Source organism: Giraffa tippelskirchi, chromosome 12 (genome assembly GCF_054371585.1).
Source record: "Giraffa tippelskirchi isolate mGirTip1 chromosome 12, T2T-mGirTip1v1.2.pri, whole genome shotgun sequence".
Lineage (NCBI taxonomy): Eukaryota > Metazoa > Chordata > Mammalia > Artiodactyla > Giraffidae > Giraffa > Giraffa tippelskirchi.
In genome coordinates this window covers 41,343,433-41,355,454 of record NC_137286.1, presented here as the reverse complement: position 1 = coordinate 41,355,454, position 12,022 = coordinate 41,343,433, and the positions used below count along the sequence as shown (strand labels likewise).

General features: G+C 45.4%; 1 pseudogene; it reads right to left on the bottom strand.

Annotated features, from left to right (window-relative positions):
* Window positions 1–758: 758 nt before the first annotated feature.
* Window positions 759–3,084, bottom strand: LOC145528605 (AKT-interacting protein-like; annotated as a pseudogene).
* Window positions 3,085–12,022: the final 8,938 nt, after the last annotated feature.

The following is a 12,022-nucleotide window of genomic DNA, read 5'->3' as shown; positions in this document are numbered from 1 at the left end:
AGGGCACTCAAAGCCAGTGCAATGGGACAACCCAGAGGAGAGGGATGGGATGGGGAGGGAGGTGGGAGGGAGGTTCGGTATGTGGGACACATGTACACCCGTGGCTGATTCATGTCAATGTATGGCAAAAACCACCACAATATTGTAAATTAATTAGCCTCCAATTAAAATAAATTAATTAATTTTAAAATTAAAAAAAATTCATGTATCAGTCGCTCAGTCATGAGCCAACGCTTTTCAATCCCATGGACTATAGCCCGCCAAGCTCCTCTGTCCATAGGATTCTCCAGTCAAGATTACTGGAGTGGGTTGCCATTCCCTTCTCCAGGGGGATCTTCCAGACCCAGGGATAGAACCCGGGTCTCCCACATTGCACGCAGATTCTTTATCATTTGAGCCACAGGGAAGCCTTAAAATTCATAGATAGCACTGAACTCTGCCTACTTCTCTAGCTTAAATGAATGCAACTTACCTTTAGCATTATATTCCCCAATAAGTCAAGTTATCACCCTTTAATCAAGTTATCCCCAATAATCAAAAGTACTAAACTAGATAACCACCAGAAAGATGCTTTTACCAGAGGTAATGCAGTGCATAAAAAGAGGATTTCCAGAACTTGCTGTTAGAATCTAAGCATACACGGGCCACACTGACATCGACCACTCTTCACGCAAGTTTGCTCTGCTGACAGTCCATCAGCCAACTCTACTAGCCTGAGTCCAGCAGGAAAGTTCATGGTGCACCAGAGTCACCAGCTCTTAAGCTCTTACTGTTTTCTCTTCTTTACTGAAAGGCTGTCCTTAGCTAGGATTTACCCATTACAGGCCAGAAAAGTGGACACTTTTATTATGCTGTTCTTCAGGCTTTGTCTCAGTCAGCATCTTCTCTCTGGCTTCAGCATGTACAGAAGGATTCCACAGAGAAAAGATAATTATGTAGGGGTCTTCTATTTTAGGTTGGCCAAACAAACGAGCAATGCACACCTTAACACTGCCAGCCACTTTACTTTTCAAAAGCTAAATAGATTTTACACCCAGTATTGCAGTCTCTGGGTTTAGGGGACTTGTTGGATCAATCTTGTGGAAAACTCATCTTGCACACATCAATACTTGCCAAATACGATTATGGTTCCGCCTCCACTTTGCAATGATGAAAGAAATGGCAACCCATTCCAGTATTCTTGCCTGGAGAATCCCAGGGACAGAGGAGCTTGGTGGGCTGCTGTCTATGGGGTTGCACAGAGTTGGACAAGACTGAAGCGATTTAGCAGCAGCCACTTTGCAAATACTCTCTTCACATCCAGTTCACCTTTGTGTGTTCTCAGTGTGTGCTCAGTCACTCATTCATGTCCAACTCTTTGCAACCCCACGGACTGTAGCCCTCTAGGCTCCTCTGTCCATGAGATTCTTCAGGCAAGAATACTGGAATGGGTAGCCATTTCCTTCTCCAGGGGATCTTCCCAATCCAGGGATCGAACCCATGTCTCCTGCATTGATAGGCAGGTTCTTTACCACTGAGTCACCTGGAAAGCCCCCAGTCCACATGAGATGGGATCAACTAGCGGGTGAAAGATGGGAATATCAAACACCAAATGTGGACAGTCACCATCTGGGTAGTTATCAGGGATGTAAACTTAAATACACCACCTTGATAGAGTCCATGCTCTACAAACATGACTCCAAACTGCAGTAATACAGATTGATAGGAAGACAGCACATAGACTCCCGGTGACTTCTGCTTCATAATCAAGGTAAAATCTGCAAGAAGGAAGTATTCCAAGTAGAAAGGTCCATAAGAAGCATAGATGCCATTTGTGTTGCTGGGCAGGAAATGTAGGTTTAATTATGGGCAGAGCATTTTGGGGGGAAGAGAAGGCAGCTGTTTATTTGGAGCAATTTGTGGAAGACTGGTTTTCACATCCTGTTACTGTCTGCTCTTCACCATCAGATCATTTGCATACAGAACTTGTAAACGTGCTCGGTTTATAAGCAAGCTTCGAGAGTTGGTGATGGACAGGGAAGCTTGGCGTGCTGCAGTCCATGGGGTCGCAAAGAGTCGGACATGACTGAACTGAAATGCTCCAGAAAGGGTGATAACTTGTACTTCAAACAAAGAAATTCAGTGCTCTGTGTCATCAAACTCTTTCATGCTCAGAATTCACTTTACCTTGGTGTTTCCAAGGCAGTGCTCCCGGCTGTCCAACGAGCCAGCACTGTCACAGCCCTACAGCATCTCTGGTTGTCAGCCCCTGCAAGCGGGATCTTAGTTCCCCGATCAGGGATGGAACCCTGGAGTGGAAGTATGGAGTCTCAGCCACTGGACCACCAGGGGAAGTCCCAAACCCACTCTGAACATTACTTGGCTTCTTCAAGAGCTAAAAAGATGTAAACACCCAGCATTCTTTTCAAAATGGAACATGGTAATAGTCACCACTCATGAAAGACAGGGAAGGCCCTGAATGACATTGTTTGGAACACAGTCCCCCACCCTATCTCCCCTCTACCCTCTATAGGAATCCTGCCCCATTACAGAAATAGGAAACTGGGGTATGGATTCCACGAACCCAAGTTGGCAGCCTTGTAGGATTCTCAGCAAGGGCACTAGGGAGGAACTAGAGACCAAGGAAAGAACAAGTTGTATTCTTATGTACAAGCGCCAGGCCAGTGAGACTCACCTAGAGACCTGGGGCCCAGCAGATTCATCGTGGGTAATAAACAAGGGGGCTCACTGCCATGGTGCCTCCCAGATCACTAAGCAGTTTCATAACCAGAAGAGGCCTGGAGGCAGAAAGCAGCTGTGCTTGGCTCCCCCATGCCCTGTGTGAGGGCTCTGGTCTAGGCCATTCTGCACAGCTTGTTGATGACTGCTCTCCTGACCCTTCCAAGTATCCAGGAATTGATGACCCAGAAGAAAGAGTGAATAATTATCAGAATTTTACACAGAGGCTCAGAGAGGTTGTATAAATTACCCAAAGTCACACAGCCCACTAGTAAAAGACTGGGATTTCAATGTCAGACTTCTGCTCTTCGAAATACCCCAGCTTCCTGAGATAGCAGCACTTAGACCTACTCCATCATCCAACATGCCGGTCCATTTGGCATTTTGGTACCAACAGGTGTGGAGGGAAGACGCCTGTCAGAAGCCGCCAGAGTCTGTGCCCTGGTTTTTACAGTGAAATGAAGCCAGGTGGGTTGGAGAAAGGAAGCAGCATGTTTGGTAAGGTGCTACACAGGGTGGGGCGGCAGGGGGGCACACCGATGGAGCAGTCATTCAGTTGTCTCCCAGGAGACTTGAAGCTCTAAAGAGAGCAGCTCCAAGTGCTTTCTAGGAAAGGAGGATTTTCGAAGGACTCGAGGCTACATTTCTCCCTTCCCCTCTTGTCAAACATCTTTTGCTAAACTCTGATTTTTAGCAAAAGCAGGAGTTTTATACTCAGCGTCTCTTCTCACATTAAATATAGCCCTGGTTCTTATCTTTCGAGCCTGGGAAGAATTTGACACTGTATTGACAGTAGGAAAATCAGTCGAGGAGACAATGTCAGGGACAGATCGTCTGGGCTGAGAGCTTGAAGGAGTTATTTTCAAACAAAACAGCAGCCATAAAAGGGAAATGGGTAGCTGCATGTGAGGAAGCCGGGGAGAGGAAGAGACCAACTCAGCCCCTCTACCCCGTGCCCAGCAGCAGAGGGCAAATACATCACAAGGAGGTGTCAGACAGTCTACACAGACGGATTCTGAGCTTCAGACCATCACCCGCTTCCAGACATCAAATGAAATCATAGAGCACTTTGAAGACATAAAGCATTCAGGGGCCATAAGTGTCATAATGATTGTTACTCTTGTTGCTTAATCAGTGGTACTGGGTGTCTGTCTTGGGGAGGATACTTTCAGACCCAGGTGAATGAGAAATGTCTTCAGTACACATTCAGGCTGTCTTCTCTATATCTGTCAGCTCCCACATAAGAGTCAGACTATAAACGGAGAAGGACTATAAACGGAAGGATGCTGCTGTGTATTCATAATAGCCATCCATCAGCTGTGCACAGCCGCTCACAGCCTGCACAGCATTTCCATTCCCATCAGCTCGCACGTCCCCAGCACCGTCCCCTAGTCATGGAGTTGGGACTTGAGTCCTCTCCCCAAGGTCAAGAACAGGACTCTCGGCCTTTCTGCCTTTGCCCCCGTGACATAAGAACTCTGCCCTCCATATACCCTAAAGTGAAAGTGATGTCACCCAGTCGTGTCCAGCTCCTTGCGACCCCATGGGCTGTAGCCCACCAGGCTCCTCCTACCATAGGATTCTCCAGGCAAGAGTACTGGAGTGGGTTGCCATTTCCCACTCTACCATACACCCTAAGGAAACCATAATAGAAAAAGACATATGCACCCCAATATTCACTGCCACAGTATTTACAATAGCTAGGACATGGAAGCAACCTAGATGTCCATCGATAGAGGAATGGATAAAGAAGATGTGGTATATACATATATACAATGGAATATTAGTCATAAAAAGGAACACATTTGAATCGATTCTAATGAGGTGGATGAACCTAGAGCCTATTATACAGAGTAAGTCAGGAAGATAAAAACAATTATCGTGTATTAACACATATATGTGGAATCTAGGAAGATGGTACCGATGAAACTATTTGCAGGGCAGCAATAGAGATGTAGACACAGAGAACAGACATGTGGACACTACCCACAAGGGGAACCAGCCCCAAGATCCAGCCACCCACTCGCTGGGATGGGCAAAGGAGAGACAGAGACAGTGTGTCCGTGATGACCATCCCAGGACCCTGAATCAGCCAACCCCAGAGCCTGTGCTAAGTTCAGCTTCTCAAGACATGAGATGATAGATGTCTTTATTGCATAAACTGCTGTGGGTCAAGTGTTCTGCTCCTTGCTGAGAGCATCCTGATTAATTCAGCTCCTGGCAGGCAGCAGCTGGACATATCTGAGCTGTCCATTCAAGCAGCCGAAATCCAAACTAATAAAAACAGTTAACATGGACTGCGCTCCCTATGCCAGGCTCTCTGTCAAGTGGTTTATATGGATTATTTCTATCATTCCTCACAGCCATCCTATCAGATGGTTACTTACGGGGAGGACTCATTTACAGATATGGAAACTGAGGAAGAGAATGCTTTAAAAAACTCCTTCAAAGATAGTGGCAGAGCCAGAATATGAATCCAAGGAATCTGACCCCGGCATTTATGGTATCAGAGCCACACTGAGATGCTGCGTGTTGAAGACTTGTTGTTGTTCAATCGCTAAGCTGTGTTTGACTCTTTTTGACCCCATGGACTACAGCATGCCAGACTTCCCTGTCCTTCACCATCTCCTGAAGTTTGCTCACACTCCTGCCCTTTGAGTCGATGATGCCATCCAACCATCTCATCCTCTGTTGTCCCCCTTCTCCACCCGCCCTCGATCTCCTCAGCATCAGGGTCTTTTCCAATGAATCAGCTCTTCGCATCAGGTGGCCAAAGTATTGGACTGTGTTGAACCCTGCTGGTGTTCTAACAGGCCCTCCTCCTTCAAGAAGGGTGGGGCTGGATTTGGTCAATAGGATTTTACCATCCACGACAATTTGTTTATATGCACCAACCAAGGTACTAACCCATCCTGAAAGCATCTGCCAAGAGAGAAATGCCAACTTCCCACTGGAGGATCAGTGGTAGGGCTGGCAGCCTCAGGTGGGGCTTCTGGTCAGCCTCAGAGATCTTGAATATGTCCTGTTCTCAGGCACCAGAGGGAGGTGGGACCCAAGGAAGGAGCAATCGGTGATCTTTTCTGTTCAGATTCTCCTGTCCTGTGACCTGTACTGCAGTAACCCCAGCTGCAAATCAGGACCCGTCTGCTGATTTTAAATTCACCTGGACAAGAGCAGGGGATTCAAATGACAACTCCTCACATTCTAGCCACTTTACAGGGCTCATCTCTGCTTCCTCATCTCTGCTTCATTCTTGAAATGAAGAAATTTTGCATAGATTTTAGAGGGGACTGTGTTTTAAAAATTGAACAGCTATAAAATATCAGCCTCCATACATACAATACATAGACATTGTCCAGATGAATTCCAAACTCCAGGGCCATAATATAAAGTCAATTTAATCAGCTAATGAAAGAAGAAAAAAAATGTTAGCCAGGTTTTGTTCTGTTTTTTTGTTTTAACCCATGTAGATAACTAGTCTGTAGATTTTGCTTTTCTTTTCCTTTTTAAAAAATTTTTATTGTAATATAGTTAACTTAAAATGTTGTGTTAGTTTCAGGTGTACAGAAAAGTGACTCAGTTATGTATATATATTGTTCTTCCTTCTTTACATTCTCTTCCATTTTAGGTTATTACAAGATATTTAGTAGAGTTCCCTGGGCTATACAGTAGGTCCTTGCTGGTTAACGATTTTATATATAGTGTTGTTGTTCAATCACTTAGTCATGTGCATATTTAATTTATTTATTTACATAACTTTTACTTTTCAGCTTCCTATTCTAGCTAGGTCTTTCCCTGGTTGCTCATATGGTAAAGAATCTGTCCGTAATGTGGGAGACCCAGGTTCAATCCTGGGGTTGGGAAGATCCCCTGGAGAAAAGAATGGCTACCTCCTCCAGTATTCTTGCCTGGAGAATCCCATGGACAGAGGAGCCTGGTGAGCTACAGTCCATGGGGTTGCAAAGAGCTGGACATGACTGAGTGACTAACACACACACATTCTAGCAAGTAGCTAAAAGCATGTCTATTTATTAAAATATGTGTATATATATATATATATATATGTATGTATGTATGTATAGACACCAGCCACATCTGCTCCTAATATGCTCATAAATGTTTTACACTCTCAAAATCTTTGTGACATTTTTCTTGATCCCAGAATATGTATGCTGTTGACAAATACCGAATGAGATTCTGCTTTAGCCTGGGCCTGTGTTAGGCATTAAGATTCTGCCACCCTGGGCGGGGTCCCCAGGCCAGCAGCTTTGGCATCACCTGAGAGCTCGTTAGAAACACAGCATCACAGCCCTACCCCAGCCCTACCGACTCAGACTCTGGTGACCCTACTTCATTGCTCCAGAGGATAAGATGACAGATGAGACCCAGTCCTTGTCCTCAATGAGTTCAGACACTAGAGGAAAGAGGAACATGAAACTGGGGACTTGCAATCCGCAGTGCTAACTGCTATGAAGGAATCAAGCTCAGCAGGCTCTGAACGTCCAGAGGAGGGGTGTGCTGGCTCTGGAACGTCGGGCAAGGCTCCTGGCAGGAAGTGAAACTGAGCTGGCCACAGTGGAGTAGGAGGTGCCCTCTTGAGAAGATATGGGCGATGGTTCACATAGAGGAGGAGCCACTGGGACTTCCCTGGTGGTCCAGTGCCTAAGTCTGTGCTCCCAGTACAGGGAACGCAGGTTCAATCCCTGGTCAGGGAACTAAGATCCTGTATGCTGCACTACAAGGCCAAAAAAAGTCTCTGGAGGCTCCTGGATGCTCATCTCTGGCAATACAAACAACAGTCCCTAGAGAAAGGCTGACATGGTGGGATGCAAGGAAAATGGCTTGGTTACCCCGTGCACAAGAAGCTTCCACAAAGGGACCCTGTTACGACTTCTCCAGCGATGCAGTGGCTGAGACTCCATGCTCCCAATGCAGGGGGCCTGAGTTCCATCCCTGGTCAGGGAACTAGGTCCCACATGCTACAGCTGAGAGTTCACATACGGCAACTAAGACCTGGTGTGGTCAAATAAATAAGTAAAAGATAATCTTTTTTTTTAAAGAAGAGGGCCCCCCATTGAAAGAGTGATGCTGTCTGGGACATTTTCCGCATCTAAAGCCTTATTGGTAAACACTAGCGATGCTATTCTTTAGGCAACAGTGGCCTTTGCATACCATGGAGAGAGAGGGGACTTCGTTTGCCTCTCTGAACCTGGGAAGCATGGATGAGTAGCGGTGGAAGATAAGGCTGTGTGTACAGCAATAGAGATGTGGTCCCTGTGATTGGCCCTAATGTTTTCATTTTCACTTAATAATCATGTAGTTTGCACGTGCTCCTTGGGTAATCCTTCATCGCACCTTAGTAGAATGCACGCACATCTAAGTCGCCTACAGAAGAAGCAAATGAGATAAAAATGCCTCTCTTTTGACCCATTGCATGGAAGAGGTCACTGACACCAAGTAATGTCATTTCTGGTACCTTCCAGGAAGGCACACATGACTGACATAGGACTGACGTCAGAGTCAATGGACTCAGCCTGAGACTGAACAGGCTCTGCGAGCAGCCTGGAGGTGATACATCACAAACTGTGACGTGGAAGGTGGATGAAGCTGACATAGGGTGGGGCGGGGCAGTGGAGGGAGGAGGTCTGCTGTATGCCTAGGGCTGTGCTAGGTGCCTTTCTTTTTTTAATTTTATCTTTTTATGGCTGTGCGGGATCTTCATTGCTGCATATGGACTTTCTCTAGTTGTGGCAAGCAGGGGCTACTCCAGCTGTGGTGCACGAAATTCTCATTGCAATGGCTTCTGTTGTTGCAAAGTATAGGCTCTAGAGCACATGGGCTTCAGGAGGTGGGCTCAGTAGTTGCAGCTCCCAGGATCTATAGCACAGACTCAATAGTTGTGGCACATGGGCTTAGTTGCTCCACAGCACAGGGGATTTTCCTGGACCAGGGATTGAACCCATGTCTCCTGCATTGGCAAGTAGATTCTTAACCATTGGACTGCCAGGAAAGTCCCGCTAGTTGCCTTTCTTTCTGTGATCCTCACAGCATCCCTGGGTGTCACTTCCATCTCATGACAAATAACAAAGCAGAGGAGAGGAAGCCCTCTGTTGGTGCCTGAATCAGACTCCAAACTTCTCCTTCTCCACTCCTATTTCTCACCAAAGGTACTCCCTCCCCCACAGATTTCCTTTTTCTTCTGCATCCATTCGAATCTCTGTTCCTCCCCTTCCCTCTCTCAGCTTCCCACTCCCGGCCCCCAGACTCTGTGTTTCAGGCTTTCAATAACAGTACTCATCATCATGGTGCCTGTGGGTCCCACAGACAACCCATTAGTGCATGCTTCAAGATGCATTTAAATCTACAATTCTACTGCTGGTTATTTTTTGCCTTTTAAAAGCCTTGATCTCTATCTGCACATCAGGTCTTTTCTGTCTTGCAACCTTCTTTCTGAGAGACACTGTGGGCCTTTCACCTCTAACATCCTGTATCTTACTTTCTAGCAAATCCTTAGTTTTCAGTTTCCCCCTCAAGGACACATGGGAAGACTTACGGGACCCTAATACTGGGAGGGTAGCAATGCTGAATTGGGACGAGGGTAGAAGTGAAGCAGGCAGGGTGCTGAAACCATGTGGCCTGGGGGAAAAAAGTTAGTGAGAGCTTGAATGGTGGTGAAGGAGGACACCGAGGTGGCTCATAGAAAGACCGAGCCCAACGTCCAACACAAGAGCAAACTTTAATGTAAATGAGACGAACCAGTTGCTTGAAGCAAGTTGTTTCAGAGTCATCCTTTTATGCAGTGCCACGGACAGTTTCTGCAAGTGGAACTTGAAGGAACCTGCAGATATGATTACATATGGCTTCAAAACTCTTTCCCCGGGTACAGAAAGCTGGATGAGACGAACCAGTTGCTTGAGGCAAGTTGTTTCAGAGTCATCCTTTTATGCAGTGCCACGGACAGTTTCTGCAAGTGGAACTTGAAGGAACCTGCAGATATGATTGCATATGGCTTCAAAACTCTTTTCCCAGGTAAAGAAAGCTGGATGGCCCACCCATAGACATCACCGCCTTTGGTTTGAAACGTAATTTTTCTGTCTAATCCTCCTTGGGTGGTTTAATCAAAGCAACAATGGCAGAATGCTGCTCTGCTTCTTCTAAGAGCCCTGTTAACCATTTTCTGAACCTTCTCTGGGTGCATCTGTTTTGTATTTTGTGGAATAAAGGGAAACATATTCAGACTTCACAGCAGAGTGGACTATTTTCACCTACAAATTAAGGAAGAATGACCTTCTCCCTACATACACCTCTACACCAATGACTAAGCAGCTACTGTCAAGTCAGTGGCAAGAGAGAGAAGTAGTTTAGAACAGGGTCACAAACCTTCTGTAAAGGTCAGAGAGTAAGTAGTTGAGGCGACAGACACATGGTCTTGATCACAATTACTCAACCCCACAGCTGCAAGAAAGCAACCATAGACAAAATGTAATTGAATGAGTGTAGCTGGTTTCAATATTTGAATTTCATATAATTTTCACATATCACAAAATATTATTCTCCCTTTGTTCTTTTGCTGTTTAGTCACTAAGTCATGTCTGATTCTTTTGTGACCCCATGGACTGTAGCCCGCCAGGCTCCTCAGTCCACAGGATTTCCCAGGCAAGAATACTGAAGTGGGTTGCCATGCCCTTCTCCAGGGGATCTTCCAAACCCAGGGATTGAACCCCTATCTCCTGCATTGGCAGGCAGATTCTTGACCACTGAGCCACCAGGGAAGTTTTTTTTAACTGTTTCAAAATATAAAGTACATTCCTAGCTCATAGGCCAACAAAAGCAGGCAGCAGGATGGATTTAGACTACTTTGGGCCATAGTTTGGCAAACCCTGACTTAGTCCCACCCCTCTGATGACCTAGGCGGGTGGGATGGAAGGGTGGGAGGAAGGTTCAAGAGGGAGGGGATGTATGTATATGTATACGTATAGCTGATTCACTTGGCTGTACAGCAGAAACTAACTCAACACTGTTAAGCAAGTATACTCCAATTTTAAAAACTAATTTACTTCCCAGGATATTAGATGTTCTCCTGCTATCAGTGGTTCATAATCCTATCGGCAAATCAGAATCACCTATGGCTCTTTTATTTAAAAGAAAAATTATAAGGGCCAAAGCTTTTCAAACCTACCTAAATAGAGTCTCAAATTAGAGGGTTATTCTGTGGAATTACGATATCATAGTTTAGTGATAATATTTAGAAATAATATTTCTATTTCTTAATAGTATTTAGAAATACTATAAATTATTGAATCCCTTACTGATGGACATTAAGGTTGGTTCCAGCTCTTCGCTATGATGTAAAAAACTGTAGCAAACATCATTGTACACATACTATCCAATTGTGTCCTTAGGATAAATTCCTAGATTTTTAACTGCTGAGCCAAAGAGTATAAAAATTTCTAAGTTTCAACTGTAGCAGATGGTGTTGTGAGTTTGCATTGTAAGACACAAAACACAATCCTCTGCTCCAAACCAAAGCAATGCTCCATCTTAAACCTTGTCGTATTTAAAAAAAAAAAAGTGATAAGGGACTTTCCTCATGATTCAGTGGCTAAAACTCCACAATCCCAATGCAGTGGTCCCAGGTTCCATGTCCCATCGGGGACTAGAGCCTACATGCCACAACTAAAACTTCTTGCACAGAGCAAATAAGACGTGGTGCAGCCAAATAAATAAATAATTATTTTTAAGTTTTAAAAAAAGTGATAAGCATCTTGATGGAGGAAAATGAGAGATTCATACATAACCTTGAGCAGGGCTAGAGCTGTGGACCTTCTGGTCTCCAAGGACATTAATAGAAGTAGCCCATATTCAGGTTCAGTAGTGGGCTGATGTGAGGCCTGGCCTGTGAAATCAGGAGCTGGAATAGATTGAGGTGGGGCTCTGTCACTCAAGAACAAAGGTTGAAAGAAGCTGGCCAAGCTTCCTGGCTGTATTCTACAATAAGCTGTTGCCCAAGGTAGCAGTGTTGGTAAAGAATCCACCAGCAGTGCAGGAGATGCAGGTTCAATCCCTGGGTCAGGAAGATTTCCTGGAGGAAAAATTGCAACTCGCTTCAGTGTTCTTGCCTGTAGAATCCCACGGACAGAGGAGCCTGGCAGGCTACAGTTCATGGGGTCTGTAAGAGTCAGACACAACTAAGTGACAAAGTGTGGTATGGCATGACAAGGTAGCAGAAGGAATTAGACATTTAAGCAGGCAGAACTTGGGCCACACTACCCATCACCTCCAGAACTGAATTTGAAGCATCCCT